The sequence below is a fragment of the Mycteria americana genome, chromosome 3 (genome assembly GCF_035582795.1).
Source record: "Mycteria americana isolate JAX WOST 10 ecotype Jacksonville Zoo and Gardens chromosome 3, USCA_MyAme_1.0, whole genome shotgun sequence".
Lineage (NCBI taxonomy): Eukaryota > Metazoa > Chordata > Aves > Ciconiiformes > Ciconiidae > Mycteria > Mycteria americana.
The window spans coordinates 27840918-27855790 of NC_134367.1; positions in this window are offsets into that span (position 1 = coordinate 27840918).

The window sequence follows — 14873 nt, forward strand, 5'->3', positions numbered from 1 at the left end:
TTAAAGAAAATTAAGGAACAAAACCCATTGTGCTATTGAATACAAATACTCTAGCTCAAGGATGGCTGGAAGCTGGGAGGTTATTTGTGGGCAATATCATTATGTGCTTGTTGTATTCTTATGTTCGTCCTGGGCATCTGCTGCCAGCAACTGAGGAAGAATACCATATCTGATGGACCTTTAGTTTGCCTCAGCATCGCTGTTTTGCTTCCACTGTACTGTATAGACCCTAGGCGTGGCATTCAGCCACACGTATGTAATGTAATGATATGCGATGTAATCAATTGACTGTTGAAATCACTGTCCAAAGCGAGAATGCTTACTAATGGTAGCCATACATACAGCTGTGCTTGTGTGAGAGTGGACACGTAACAATGCTTGTTGGTAGCTACATTCAAGTTGTACAAGAAAGCCTGTAGTCTGTTGCATGTATGTCTAGTCATGTACAACTAGAGCAGAACCTCTTTCCTAGAGGCTGAGGTGTGTGCATCCTGCTGTGGCAATGGGCTGTAACTTGTAGTATCATTTATTGCCATTCTTATCTTCCCACTTTATTACAGGCAAGCCAGTAGCATGCTAGCTGCAGGGATCCGCTCCAGAACTTCACCAAATACAGGAGCCTCTGTTGACCAAGTTAGATGATCCATCAGTGTTAGCTGTATCTGAGGAGGGATCAGCTGTAATCCAGCGAGGTCAGAACGCCATCCTAAAATAATTTGCTACTGATAAAATTTGCTTTCGCTCATGTAATTCATTCTATTGGCTGTCCTGGGATGTCTGGATGTAAAAGAAAACAGAATTTGATTCTTGCTTTCATTTTGTGAGTCAGGTTCCACATCTGTGCTCTTTAAGATATTATACCATAAAAGACAAGCACAAGGTCCAAGTTCCACATACCGGAGAGCTTTTTCAAACCACAGAAATAGATTTTACCCTAAGGAGGGCTGATGTATTACTAACATGGACAAGACTTGCCAAGCTACAGATGAATAAAATAGAAGCATTTGCATAAAAATACATTTTAAATATGAAAAAAGGCCAGGAAAATGGAAAGAAAGAGAATGATAACCTTTCTCTTTTGGTGTCATTAAACTTACACTTAGCCACTTTGCCAATTTAAAAGATTCAAATAGCATTATACATATCAGAAAACATTGGTTAGTTCTCCATAAAGTTCAGGTATTTACTAACTTTATATTATATACCATGCTTCTGAAAACGTCAAAGGAGGCAAATATATATATAGTTGATATTGCTTTTTTTTTCTTTTCTTTTTTCTTTTCTTTTCTTTTCTTTTCTTTTCTTTTCTTTTCTTTTCTTTTCTTTTCTTTTCTTTTCTTTTCTTTTCTTTTCTTTTCTTTTCTTTTCTTTTCTTTTCTTTTCTTTTCTTTTCTTTTCTTTTCTTTTCTTTTCTTTTCTTTTCTTTTCTTTTCTTTTCTTTTCTTTTCTTTTCTTTTCTTTTCTTTTTTAATGTTATGGGCATAATTCCCTGCCAGCTACCTCTCAGTGTCACCTTTAACTCACTGTGCTAATGACACACTTTTGGGAAGTGCACTCTGAAACAAACATTGCGGCTGGCACAGAATGGATTATTTTTCCTCCAGTACTTCATCTGGATAGCAGCTGTTTCTTGATACGAAAATTTGCATGGCTAAGCACAAAGCATTGCCTCTGCTGATAAGCCAAGCAGGAATCTAAAGAATACAATAATCAAAGGTTTTCAGGCATATTGGACATATTTCTAATATCTTCCCAACTGTTCATTTTGCATCTATTTTATTTTTTCTTCCTTGCACTGCATTTTTTTTTAAGAGTTTTTTATTGTAGGTAGTTCTTTACCTTCAGGGAACTGGCAGATCACAGATCCTTTCAAATGCATTATCAGCCATGGATACGTTTAAATTTGTGCAAAGAATTCAAATTATTGACCATTTTCTCCACCTGCTTATGGTAAAAATTATTTGATGATTCAAGAGTAGTACAAGTTGACTATAGCCAACAAAAAGAATGATGAAAACCTGTCAGACATGTGGATACCGACTTCTGTTCTCTTATATATTTGTTCTGAGCAATTCTGCACTTAGTTTTGCTCAGCTACCATTTCTTTTCTAGCAATTAAATTTGTTGTCGGAAATATTTGCTAAATAAAGCCTAGACAAAATATTGAGAAGAACAGATTGCAAATTCTTGACCCAATATTAAAAATAGCAGTAAACTAATCAGGAAGTAAGAACATGCAACATTTTATAATCTATCAAAACAATTTTTAGCCTCCACGTCTTAGCAACATAAAGTCAAGGAACAAGTTACCAGCTAGGAGTATGCTGTATACATTATTTTACATTTTAAAGAGTTAAGACATATAAAATAATTACAGTCTATTAAGTCAGTTTATTAATGATAAGACATACATTTATTTTGTCTTGTATGCTAATTAAAATTGTCTGAAGTAGTAGACTTCACCCACATTTAAAAAACAGAATATGCTTGCAATAAACAAGTATGTCTAGTGCTATACGGTCAGCTGTAACTGGCCAATTTCAAAATGTGAGTAGTAGTAGAATGAAAAAGTTAGGAGAAAAAGATATTTGCCTGCAGTATTTTAGAATCTTAGTTTAAAAATATCAAAAATAAAATTAGACCTAATTTCAAAGATTAGATTTGTGTTCAATTACATTTAAGGTGCAGCTTGTAGCTCTTTAACTCAAAAATCCAAATCTCACAAGATGCAAAGCAGACTTATATGTAAAAGATTTACAGGTAAATCTTTTAAACATAGGTATAAAGAGTTAACAGAAGAAAAAGGAAAATCTTACATTGGTGTCTGTGGATTAAACCGAAGAGAATACTGCTCTCGTGCACAGGACAGAAAACCAGAAATTTCTAAAGTGGATTCAGAGGTACATTCTCTTCTGTACTTTAGTAGGAAATCTAATATGTTTATAAACGTCCCTTAACAAAGAATTGGCTTGGTAACACTAGAAAGTTCCACCTTTATTTTTGAGAAGTATCTGAGTTATGTGTGTCTAGTCCAGGCTGGGATCTAGTGATTACATTTCACAAAGTTCAATATACCAGGCCACAATGACCCTTTATGTTTACTAGGTACCCACTCAAGCCTCATGCTAGGGTAAAACCTTCTTTCTGCCTATCTTTAAGCAATTAACAAAGACACTTAAGCTCAAAACACAGGTTCTTCATGTTTCTTCTGTGGTCAGGGAAGGCTTCCAGACAAGCCTGTCTAAGATTTCAGTTCTCTGACGATTTTTCTGCCTTGCTCTCTCTCTCCACTCTGACCTAGGAGGATGACGATCCTGACTTGGATGTCTCAGTTCAGCATCTAAATTGTTTTGGATGAATGTGACCATTATGCCGTAGATAATAAAGCATATGCCAAAAGGAGACAATCTATTAAAAAGGATCTAGCATCTGCATTCTATCTTTAGAGGCATGTAAGTTAAATAATTCTGCCGCACATCCAATGCCATTCTGCAAGTATCCTGCGTTTGGTGTGGAACCAAAGGACTTGCTGACTTACTGGCCCAGATGTTATCTTGCTAATCCTTACAAAGTTGGGACCATGTAAGCAATGAGCCAGTTTTTGTATTGCATACAGTTTCTGATTACTGGGATTGCTACTATTATCAACTTTTAAGACAGACACAAATCAGGAGAATCTCACGATAGTGAACTCTTCCTAGTCCCCATGCATGCTCCAGACATTGTTCTTATTCTTAGTCTCCCACTGGCAGATGCCTACATGGCCTTCAGGGTCAGACAGGTTTCCCAGGGTTTGTCTGCTGACAGTTTGTGAAGCTGGTTTGTAGCTAATGTGGCTGCCATGTGAATGAAACAATGAGACATACTCCTCATGGCTTAGGCTCCCAGGGGGAAATCCAGTTTAGCAGATGATTTTTTAGCTGATGTCATTTGTGGTTTCAACTCTTGTTGAGTTACTGAGGGTATAATTCAAGCTGTCTAGAGTTGGGTCATCATCAGGTCCTTTAAAAGTGCTAATTGCTGATCCACCAGAAAAACATCACTCCTCAGAAGAATTTCTGATGATCAGACAGTGAAAAATTGATTGAATTTAACTGTCATCAAACTTGCAATGGCTTTCTTTCATCATGACTAATCATAGGAAATAATGAGAGGCACATAGATATTTATTGAACTAGAAGGTGTTATTGGTTGCTGTGAATGGGTCTTTGATCAACAGACACTGACAAACTCAGTTTAAACAAAACAATATCTAGTTCAGCCTTCTTCTATCTTAAATACATGCAACTAGTAAAACTCTTTCACAGATTGATAGCTATAAAAATTAAGAAGACATCTCCTAAAGAACTTAGCCAAGATGTTTAGGCTAAGATGATGGCATCCCTTAGGCAGAGATGATTTACACTTTGTGAGAGGTTTCCCTTTGACTGGTTGCCACTGAAGAGACGTGCAGACTGTTTAGAAGAATGTATACTCATGAGGAGAAAAAGACAGGATGAAAAGCAGTCATCTACCTGGTTCTAAGAAGGGACCTCTGAGTGCAAAGCTGACTGAGGAGATGACCAGAGGAAACTAAAAGCAAGGTCCTGTTCCTCCTGTGCTCAGGGAAAACAGGCTTTGTGTGTAGGATGGAGAAGAATCTCATTTTTATCATTCATTTCTTCTCAAAATGGAGACAGTCATGGGAGTTCCTGTCTACTGACTAACAGCTCAAAAAAGTAATGAATAATGGAAATCACAGAACTCTCACTAGGCTATCTAGGAAATCAGTTCTGTAAAAATATGTGATTGACAGTCAGTGGAGAAAGCAAATTATTTAGCACACACTAGCAGATGTACTACTGCTTGATTCTTCTTTTTGAAATACAATTCTGCTGCAGGTGGGAGAATTACAAGGGTTGTTTTTTATCATACTTAAATGACATTAGCTTAATGATGAAGTTAGTTCCCCTGAGATCAAGAGATCTTTTTTCCTCCAACAGTAGCATCTTAACTATCAGCTACCTTAACTATTATTCTCAGATGCTGCTTACATATTCACAGGGGATCTGAAAGCTAATTTTTCTATATGTCAGTACAAATGGAAGATAAGGCCAATTTCTAGACAGAATACTTAAAAATAAATCTACATTGGTGATATGCTCTAAATGTTGTCAGGTTACATCTGTGTTAGCAAAGTAACAATATCCATGTTCATTTTCCGGTCCTGAGGAGAACTGGCACGGTCTGGCTACTTCCATATTACTAAACTGTCTCCAAGACAGGAGGTTTCATTATTCATAGACTCTATTGGGAATATCCCCTTGTCTATGCTACCTCCTGAACTATTCCCAGGAACTGTTTGGCAGAGGAATTATTTAGTATGGTTGAAAACCAGGTCAAGAACAATTTTCACAACTTTCTGTTGTGGATACTCAAGTTCCAGCACCTGGACTCATGTATTGGCACTGATGACAGTTTGAATAATTTTTGTCATGGAGACTTTAGGTGAGATCTTTCTTTTATTTTTAACCAATAGTTTGCTGTTTTGAGCCTGTATCCTAACATATAGAATATCTTTTATTTTCAAATGAAATAGAGTAGTGTGGTGTCTGAAATGTGCCTGCCATCAGCATGTTGGAAACCTTTCAAATCCTTCTCAAATAGAAACACTTTGTAAGCTTCTCATGAGTTTATGGTACTTTCTGAAATCTTTGTGTGTACTCTGTCTAAACATCTGTAATCTGGAGAGAGATGTTATTGCCTAACACAGAAACACTGCGGGTTGTGAATTTTTGCTGTCAGCCTAAAATATAATCACTTTGGGCTCCTTTCCTGTTTTTTGTTGTTTGGGGGTTTTTTTAACCTCTGTTGTCTCTTTTATAAATAATCATTCATAAAATAAAAAGAAAAATAGAGGGTTTATTTTCTTATTCATTCCACATAATGTAAGCCTGTCACCTGCACCCATGCAAGCATGCTCATTTTTCAGGCTCTGTAGGCTGTTGCTTTAGGGAAGGTGAAGTGAGGGGGAGTAAATCTCAATGTGCTAAATGTAGTATGTATACCCTTCTAGTGCCTGGAGCTATCTGTTTTATGTTGAAGATGTGACTGTTAACAGAACTCTGGTGTCTTTCTGGAAATGAAGAATCAGCGGTGAAAAAAAAATCTTTTTTAATGGTTTAAATAACTCTAAAATTGAGCTATTTTTTCTTTGCTGATGCTTTCTCTTTTTTCTTTTTTTTTTTCCTTAAGATATTCCCTAGCAATTTTATCACCTAAAGTTTTATAACCCAGAAGTAAGCACATGACTGGAATCAGCACCATCTCCATCTGTCCCAGTGCTTGATAAGGTAAGACCTCTCATGGCCGGTTTATTTAGCTCACTTCTTTGTAAGAGGTAAACTAGAATCCTTCAACTAATTTGATAACAGTCCTTCATTTCCTGGGAGCAATTTAAAGGCAAGAAATATGTGGGTTATAGAACAGATTATAGTACTCCTTCCTTATAGTTGAAAATACTGCCAAACTAATTTTTTCAAGTGGCTCCCTAGAAACTTCATGCCATCTCTTGTGTCACCTAAGAAAAAATTCTGGAGTGCTTGGATAGGATTCAAAACCAAGTGGCTTTAAGTCAAGACATTTAGAAGGTTTCCTGATTTTTTAAGAAGCATTTTATGGGCACTGCTGGGAGAAAAGGCAATTCCTTGTACTTAACTAGACCCACTGGCACATTTTTGCACTTCTAGTTTCTGGCTTTGAATAAGCCTTGAGGCTGTGAGCAAGTGGAATAATTTAGAATGGCCCTAAGCTATCTCTTGCTCTAAGAACGTCACTGGACTACTCCATAGCAAAAATCCTTGAGTTACAGTAGTCGATCTGTCTAGTCATGCTCATGTATCCAAGCAAATATTCATGTGATGCTGCACCACATGCTTTTCTTCAAACATAAATAATTCTTTGGGTTTCATTGAGAATGACATAAAACGTCCAGGGACCACTAACTGACAGGAGTTGTACACATTCAGACTATGCCTAGGTTTATACTGGTGAATCGAAATACGGCTTGGACATGGGTGCCCTGACTTGAAAAGGGTTAAGTAGTACCAATGCAATTGCTAGAGAATTGTGTCTGAAATACTAATTTATTAGTATAGACATAGCCTCACTTTCATGATAAATACCACTTATTTACTCAGATGGAAGCTCCAACGAGGGGCTGTGAGCTGCTGGCAATGGTAGTTGGCTGCCTGCCTTGAAGCACAGTGGGTTTCTGTATCAGCACTTACGACGTGTTACATTTAAACATCACCCCTGCAAGCACCTGACCTAGACATAGCTAAGTGACTCCCCCATGTTCCAGGGAGCCAAACTGAGCTTGGGAGAAGCCTTAATAAGTGCTGATTAAAAGCAGCGTCTGTTCAAGCCTTTCCAGTAGCCTCCCTTGTGTGTAACCCTCAATATGTATCCCGTACAGGGAACGGAGGCTTTGATTAACAGCTGAAATAACAGGGCACAAAGTCATAGCTCTGCTGTGATCCACTGCTTCAAGGGAAGAATATAATTTCAGATGTAAAGAATATATTAAAATGCTTGGGCTTGTGAACGCCTCTTTTTTTAATGGGCCACATTGCCACACTGGTCACAGTCTTGTAGTTCTGAGGTGCAAAGGTCCGGTGTGTAAGATACAAGGTTTAGAATCAGGACACATTAGTTTGATTTCCAGCAACATGAATGATTTTCTTTGGGTCATTAGAAAGGTCTGCATATCTCTATTTTCCTGTTTGCCCTCCCACATTTTTCTTTCTTGTCTCTTCCCACAATAAGCTCTTCAAAGATGACCAGGTTTTTTAACTCTGTTTCTTTTTGTTTTCTAGGTTATGGTGGTTTTCTTTCAAACTCCGCATTTTGGAATAAGAACAAGGCAGTTTGTTCTAACTTTCACGGGTTTTTATTGATTTATAAGTGCTATGATTTATTACCTGCACTGCCTGATTTCATTTAACTCTGTCCAAATATAATGCATATACCACTTGTCACAGAAAACATCAAAGGCACTTCTTCTCTTCCTAGGAAAATCCATCCTAAGTAAACAAAGTGTGTTCCAACAAGAAATAAATATTGAACGCTGTGGTATGGGCTGCAGGACCTGCAGCTGGAATCCACAGGAGAGGTAACCAAGAGCTCCCTGCTTACTTTTCAGCCCCATCAGCAAGATGCAGGCCAGGGTTCAACCATCATCCACCCAAGATCTGGGTGCTACTGGGTCACCTAGCATTACCAGCTGCACCCAGATGGAAAAATAAGGACATGAATGTAGTTCTGATCATTCAAAGAGAACATATAATGAGCTATTTATTAAAGTTTTGTGCTAGCTGTGAAGAATTGATGATTCCCGACTTAGCTTAAAAACTCTTCAAAAAATTATGAACATATTTCTACTAGCAGTGTTCGTACTCGTTAAACTTTTCACATGAGGTGACTATGATCATTTTAATCTTGTCCAGTCCTGAAAGCAGGTTTGCCACTGTGTTGAGCCAAATGAGAAGGAAATACAAAGGTGGAAATGGGGATGGGCTACTTGGGGGAATACAGAGGTATTGTCTAAGCATGTAGGGGTGGAGTTAGGAAAGCCAGAGGTTAGCTGGAGCTGAAACTAGTGAGGTCCATGAATGAAAACGAGAGTTTCTTAATGTACAGCAGCAACAGAAGGAAAACTAAGGAAAATCTGGGCTTACTGCTCAATGTGCTCACCTAGTGGCAAAGGACACAGAAAAGGCAAAAGTATTCAATAACATTTTTCCCTCGGTCTTTACTAGTAAGGTCTGCTCTCAGGTCTACTCGTAGCAGAGGAAGATACAGTCAAGGAACTCTTAAGCAAATTCAGCTCCATGGGACGAGATGAATCCAGTGATGCAGAAGGAACTGGCTAATTTCATTGACAGGCATTTCTCTGTCTTCTTTAAAAAGTCATGACAATCAGGGAAGATGCCTGTTGACTGCAAAAATGAAAATGTCGCATCCATCTTCAAGAAGGGCAAGAAGGAGGATCCAGGGACAAACAAACAAGCCAGGAACCTTCCTCTGATGACACCAGTTGCCAAGGCATGGCTCATGTCAGCACAGATAAACTGTTTTCTTGGAAAATGGGTGGTGTCCTGAAAACTCTGTGTTGGAAATGGTTCCTGCCCTGTTTTAACTTCCAAACCGCAATCAGGCATTGCTTAGGTTTTGTTTAGTTTACCATATAGATTTAGCCAGTACCAGTAGAGCTGTAGTCAAGGAGATCCAAAGCCAAGTGCAAAGTAGTGTTGATATAGCTAGCCTGTGCATGTTAACTCAGGACCAGAGAACAGGCCCTGGCCCTGTTTAATCAAAATTACAGATACATCCATTACTTCACATATGAGTTAAACACACACAGGCACTCAGGGGACAAGCACGTAGAAAAGAAGATGGTAAATGTTTTGCTCATCTGAAGTCAACTTCTACACTAAACAGCAGAACTTTTCTGAAACTGGTCAAAGACTAGCAGAAGACGTGGAGGAGGTGAACAACTGAAAGAGTGCTACTCATTGCCCTGCATTACATCCCTATATGTGTGATAAACTTTCCAGAAGCCCGTTCAGACAGCAATTTATTCTAAAAATGAAATTATTTTGAATACTGCAGTTTTGACTGTTCTGTTAATCTTTAATAACTTGTTTGGGTTTTTTGTTTTATTTATTATTGTTATTTAATAAATTTTTGTCTTACAATAAAAATATACATAGAATTCAACAGAGATAATTGTAAGTTTCCAAAAATAACATAAATTGTGGTACAAAGCAAAACTTGCTCAGCATTCCAGTTCAGTATTGTTGCTTAAATGGGAATAATTTCATTATTCTTTTTAAAAAAAACCCTGCATATGAAAAAACCTGCGTCCAGCAAAACAATATTCACAGAGCAAATCTAAAATCTAGGTTCAAAAACTGGTCACTAGGAGAGTCTTAGGGTAATAATTTAGTATATAATAACATAAAATTCTACAGTGTATAGAACAGCAAAGAAGCTGTGTTTCTTTGGGCATGGGGAATGGCAATATTGGAAGACAATAAATGATGAACATACCATTTATGTAGGAAATGCACATCTTGCGCTACAGGCTAAAAGAAAAAGTATTGAAGTTACAAGACAATAAAGTACAGTATTCCAGCAATACAGTACAACACAATCCAGGGTTTTATCAACATTAGATGCTAATGCTGCTTGCAGTGGTTTAGTAGCAAAAGGAGGCATTTGGCTGCAAGGTAAAGTGTATTCCCTCTTAACTGTATTCCTCCTCACAGAGTAGAAAAATACGATCTGACTAACCTGTCTCTAGTAAAGTGAGGGAATAGTTTTTGGATAACGAATTAAATACTAGTTTCCTAGGAGACGGATTGATGCACAGGAGGCAGTGTCAGTCCTCTTCTCTGGAGCATTGCTTGCTATCCGGTGTGCTCTCAACCTATAATATTAAGCTCTGTTAATGGATCTGGGAATAGGAAGCCTGTTTCTGTGTAAATGTCTTGAATTACTGAAGAGTAATTTAGGACAGTTTCCAGGTTACTTATGCTAGCCTCTCATATTCTCTGTAGAAGGAGAGTTGAGTAAGACCCAAGTACAGACTTTAAGAATGTATGTGTTACTACAGGTCTGTGAGGTTATATTGCCTGCATACACCACACAGGCACAATTTGGGGGGGCTTAATCTGCATATCTGAGTTGGAATTTCTATGTTCTGAGGTGTACATTTATGCAGCTTTTGCACTGATGCTTCAACAGAAGGTGAAGCCTGTTTCCTTAATTATCCACAGAGAAGGTTACAAAGTTCAAGAAGGAATGTACTTTTCTTAAACTGTTTTCTTTTAAGCTTTTTTTTATTTGTGACTGATAATGTAACTTGGAAAACATTCAGTTCAACTGTAATCATCCATCTTTGCTGTTATTTTGTGACAAGAGTAGATGTATAGTTTATCTGAGGACAATTTGTTTGCTTACAGTAAGTTGGATTTGCAGAGAAAAGAAATTTAGCTGATTTTAAGGTGCAGCTTATTACATTTATTGAACAGATTTCACAGTGTGTTAAACTACGAGCAATAGGATACCAGGTAGGTTAATTTTCCATGGGAAACTTCAGAAATCTCACCTAATTTCTAACATAAGGAAGCTAAGCCAAACCTTTTGTTATAATTAACAGTGACGAGCCTGGATATTCTTGTTATCTGTATGAATGATGAGATCTTCTAAAAGGTAGCTAAATTTTTTACCTTAATGAGTTCTACAGTCTATTTTTACTTTGTTGGAAGAAAAGCTGTTGGATCTATTCTATATTTCCTACTACTAATTTCATTTGGTGATTCCTTCTTGTGCCATGAGTTAGAGAGAACAGAAATATGTAGTTTGCTTTCCCCTTGCTGTTCCCTTTTTGGCACACTTTTACTGATATCCTTTCTGATTTGTTTCCTGTGGTAAAACATCCCCTTTTTTCAACTTCTTTTCAAAGATGTTCTCATTGTCTTTATCATTCTCACCACCCTTTTAAGAAGATCTTCAAAACCTGCTGTGTGCTCTTTGAATAACAGATTGACTAGCACATCCAACAGTATTACTGGTGAGACACCACTGATCTATTTAAGGATACTGTATCCTTGTATAATTCTGCAAACTGTCCTTTCTCCCTGCACATACATATTAATTAGACACCTTCAATGAATTTTAACAACAATGTAACTAATAATTTGGGGTGCACTTATAACAGCTCTTTATTCAGTGTAGATTCTCCATCTTATGGTCCAGCTTACTCTTATTCTCTGGGAAGGAGAATGGAAAATGAAGAAGCAGTTTATAAGTCCTATTAAAAAAATGCATATATCTTTACAGAGGTTATAAACCAACTCTATTTAGGTATTTGTAGATGTGAGTAGATATTCTGAAGCCAGAATCATTTGTGATTCTTTTTATATGAAATGAATGATTAAGCAAATTTACTGAAAGGAGACAAAACAGCTAAAGGAAGGGACAGATTTTTCAAGTTCTGACATTTAGTTTGGACTTAGTGGACTTAGTCTAGACTTCAGTCAGTGCACCAGTGCCAGGATTTATGCAACTCATATAAATTTGGGTGCTCAACTTGTCATCCTTCACCTCCTTCACTTATAGCACCTTAAATTTATGTTTTTACAGACATTCATAGTAAGGAAGTTCTGTGAACTCAGTTTGCAGATGAGTAACTAGAAGCTGGGGTTAAGTGCTGACAGATTTTTCTATAAGTGGTTGCAAGCAACTTACTATGATGTGTATAAACATACAGAATCCTCATGAAGTTCATTAAATATAATCCTGCTTGCAGTGATGCTAAGACCTCAGCTGTGCTTCACAAGAAATGGCTTTTACACCTCGAGTTTTGAAATCCAGAAGAAAAAGCCACTGAACAAACAGTGAGGAACATCCAAGGAGGCTTAAGCATTTAAAGAGGCAGGAAGCTTGGAAGGAAAAAAGTGAATAATGCTTTTTCAAATAATACCTTCCCAAGTTCTGCTCATGCTTTACCATGAGATCTTCAGATCTTTAGTTGAAGATCTTGGCTAATCATGATCCAGCTGAACATAAACTGAGACAAGGCTGCTTTGTTTGCAAGCTGTTCTATAACAGTAAATGATAAATGTGCAGCAATATAATTACATTTTAGAAGAGGAAAGAATTAACAGTATCACAGAGTGAAAGTCTGGTTTATAGCCTGAGATCCTGAAAACATGGATTATTTATCTTCAGAAATCACTGGAAGTATTGCACAGACTCAGACATCCCCCCACAAGTGTTACTGAAAGAGTCCTAAGGTCTGCTAAGAGTCCTAAGGTCTGTTACTGAAAGAGTCCTAAGGTCTGCTCTGGTCTCCAGGTTCATACTCATCACTCAATGCACATTAAGCACTGCCTCACACTTTCAACTTCACAGAGAAATAAGTGTTTGTCCTTTTCAGTGCTGGTGCCCCAAAATCTAACAGTAATGTGAGAGATTATAATAATTTGTTTACACATATGACTCTGACAGCTTGCAGCTTGCTTATAAACACAGGAAAAGGCAAGGAAGGTTCCTGTGCTGATGGGTTTCTAGTTCGTTGGTCCGAATCAACAGTCATGTCTGCACTGGCACATGTCTGAGCTCATTCAGCGCCCTGCCAGCCCCACTGGGGTGCTGCACAATAGGTGGGTAAGTTTGCATATGCCTGGTCACAGGACTGATCCTTTCACAATTGTCTTTACCAGTAGCAGAGACAGTCCTTAAATGACTTCTTCCTCCTCCCCTCCATAGATAATAGGTTCATCCTGCAAAGTACTCACACATCTTTATTTTAAATCATAGATAAAAAAAGATTTTAATAGCAGACAGAAATATAATCATCTGAGGCTCAAAAGCTGTCAAGTGGCAAAGGGGAGAGAAAAATCTGTCCTTAATCGTAAGGACTGGTATTCTCCGGCATGAGAACTGAAGCTAGATTTGTCTCATAAAATGCAAGGTGATTTGACAGAGATACAAAAATATGAATTTAATTCACTAAAAGACTGATCTGATATTCAGGCCAGGCTAATTTCTGCAGTACAAGGTTGATCTGTACCTAGGCTTTTTAACATTTCCTTTCCTTTTTGGCATTTTTTGGCATGTTCTTGTTTTTTTCATTTTATTATATTTTCTTCTTTTTGCAATTTGAATTATTGGCTTACAGTGTTTAACAGAGTAAATACCTGAGCCAGTCACTGTCTAACAGCACATTGGATAATGAATAGTACTGACAGTATTCTCTGATGCACAGCCAGGCAAGGTAAGACTTATTGAAATATGCAACTGACAGTAAGAGATGAACACGGAATGCAATATTCAATACTTGGGGAGCTGGAGAAGACCACTAAAGGTTCTAGCTTTAGGGATTCTGTAGAAGAGACAATTTCTGTTATTTATTTCTTTTTGGCCCAGCATCATCTTATATCCTGAACAATCAAGCTATTCACTGATTTGGTGTTCAGTTTCAGACTTCTTGTTAACAATCTCCTTAGTAAATATATATTTTATAGATGCAGTAGCAAACTGCAGAATAAAAACAAATCAGTGCAGTTTATGCTGGCACAACACTGCACTTTCACCCCACAGACTGAAAGATTAGAATCCTGTCCAAGAGGGGTCAGATCAAAATGTGCAAAAATTTCTTTGTTTTCTTCAGAAATTGTATGCCATTATATCTTCAATTTCTGATGCAGAAAGCATGTTTTTCTATCACAAGAAGCCTTAGAACAATTAGGGAAATTACTGCAAAGTTCTGCATGTTGCAGTGCAAAGTAGTGTATAGCCACTAAAAGCTCGTTAGCATTTCATTGAATGATTAAGATAAATATTAATGCAGCAGTTCGTTAAAACCAGGAAGAAAGTAAGATCTTCCCTGTTACCTAACTGAATTATTTTATTAAGCTAGAAAAAATATAAAGTAGGTATGGAATAAACTATCTAGGCAGCAGTAAAGTTATTAACCGCCACGTGAAAATATAAGTGCATAAACAGAATATGAAATCACACCTTAAGAAACAAAATAGCAAAGAGTGGACAAAGACACGGATACAAATTATTTTGATGCTTTGTGAACTATTCTCATGACAAAATACTTCTGTCTTGTTTTCTGATGACTTAGCGTAAAAATTCGAGGTCATATTATAGAATAGTAGCAACAGATGATATAAAACCTCTGAGAAAAGATGTACTGAGACATGTTTGTAGCACCATATACAGGGCTAGAGAGAGTGCAGAGTGTCAATATGTGTCTGAGAGGTGGCATAAAGAAGAGTAGAGTCAGCTAATTAGAAACAGGCAGAACGTCAAGA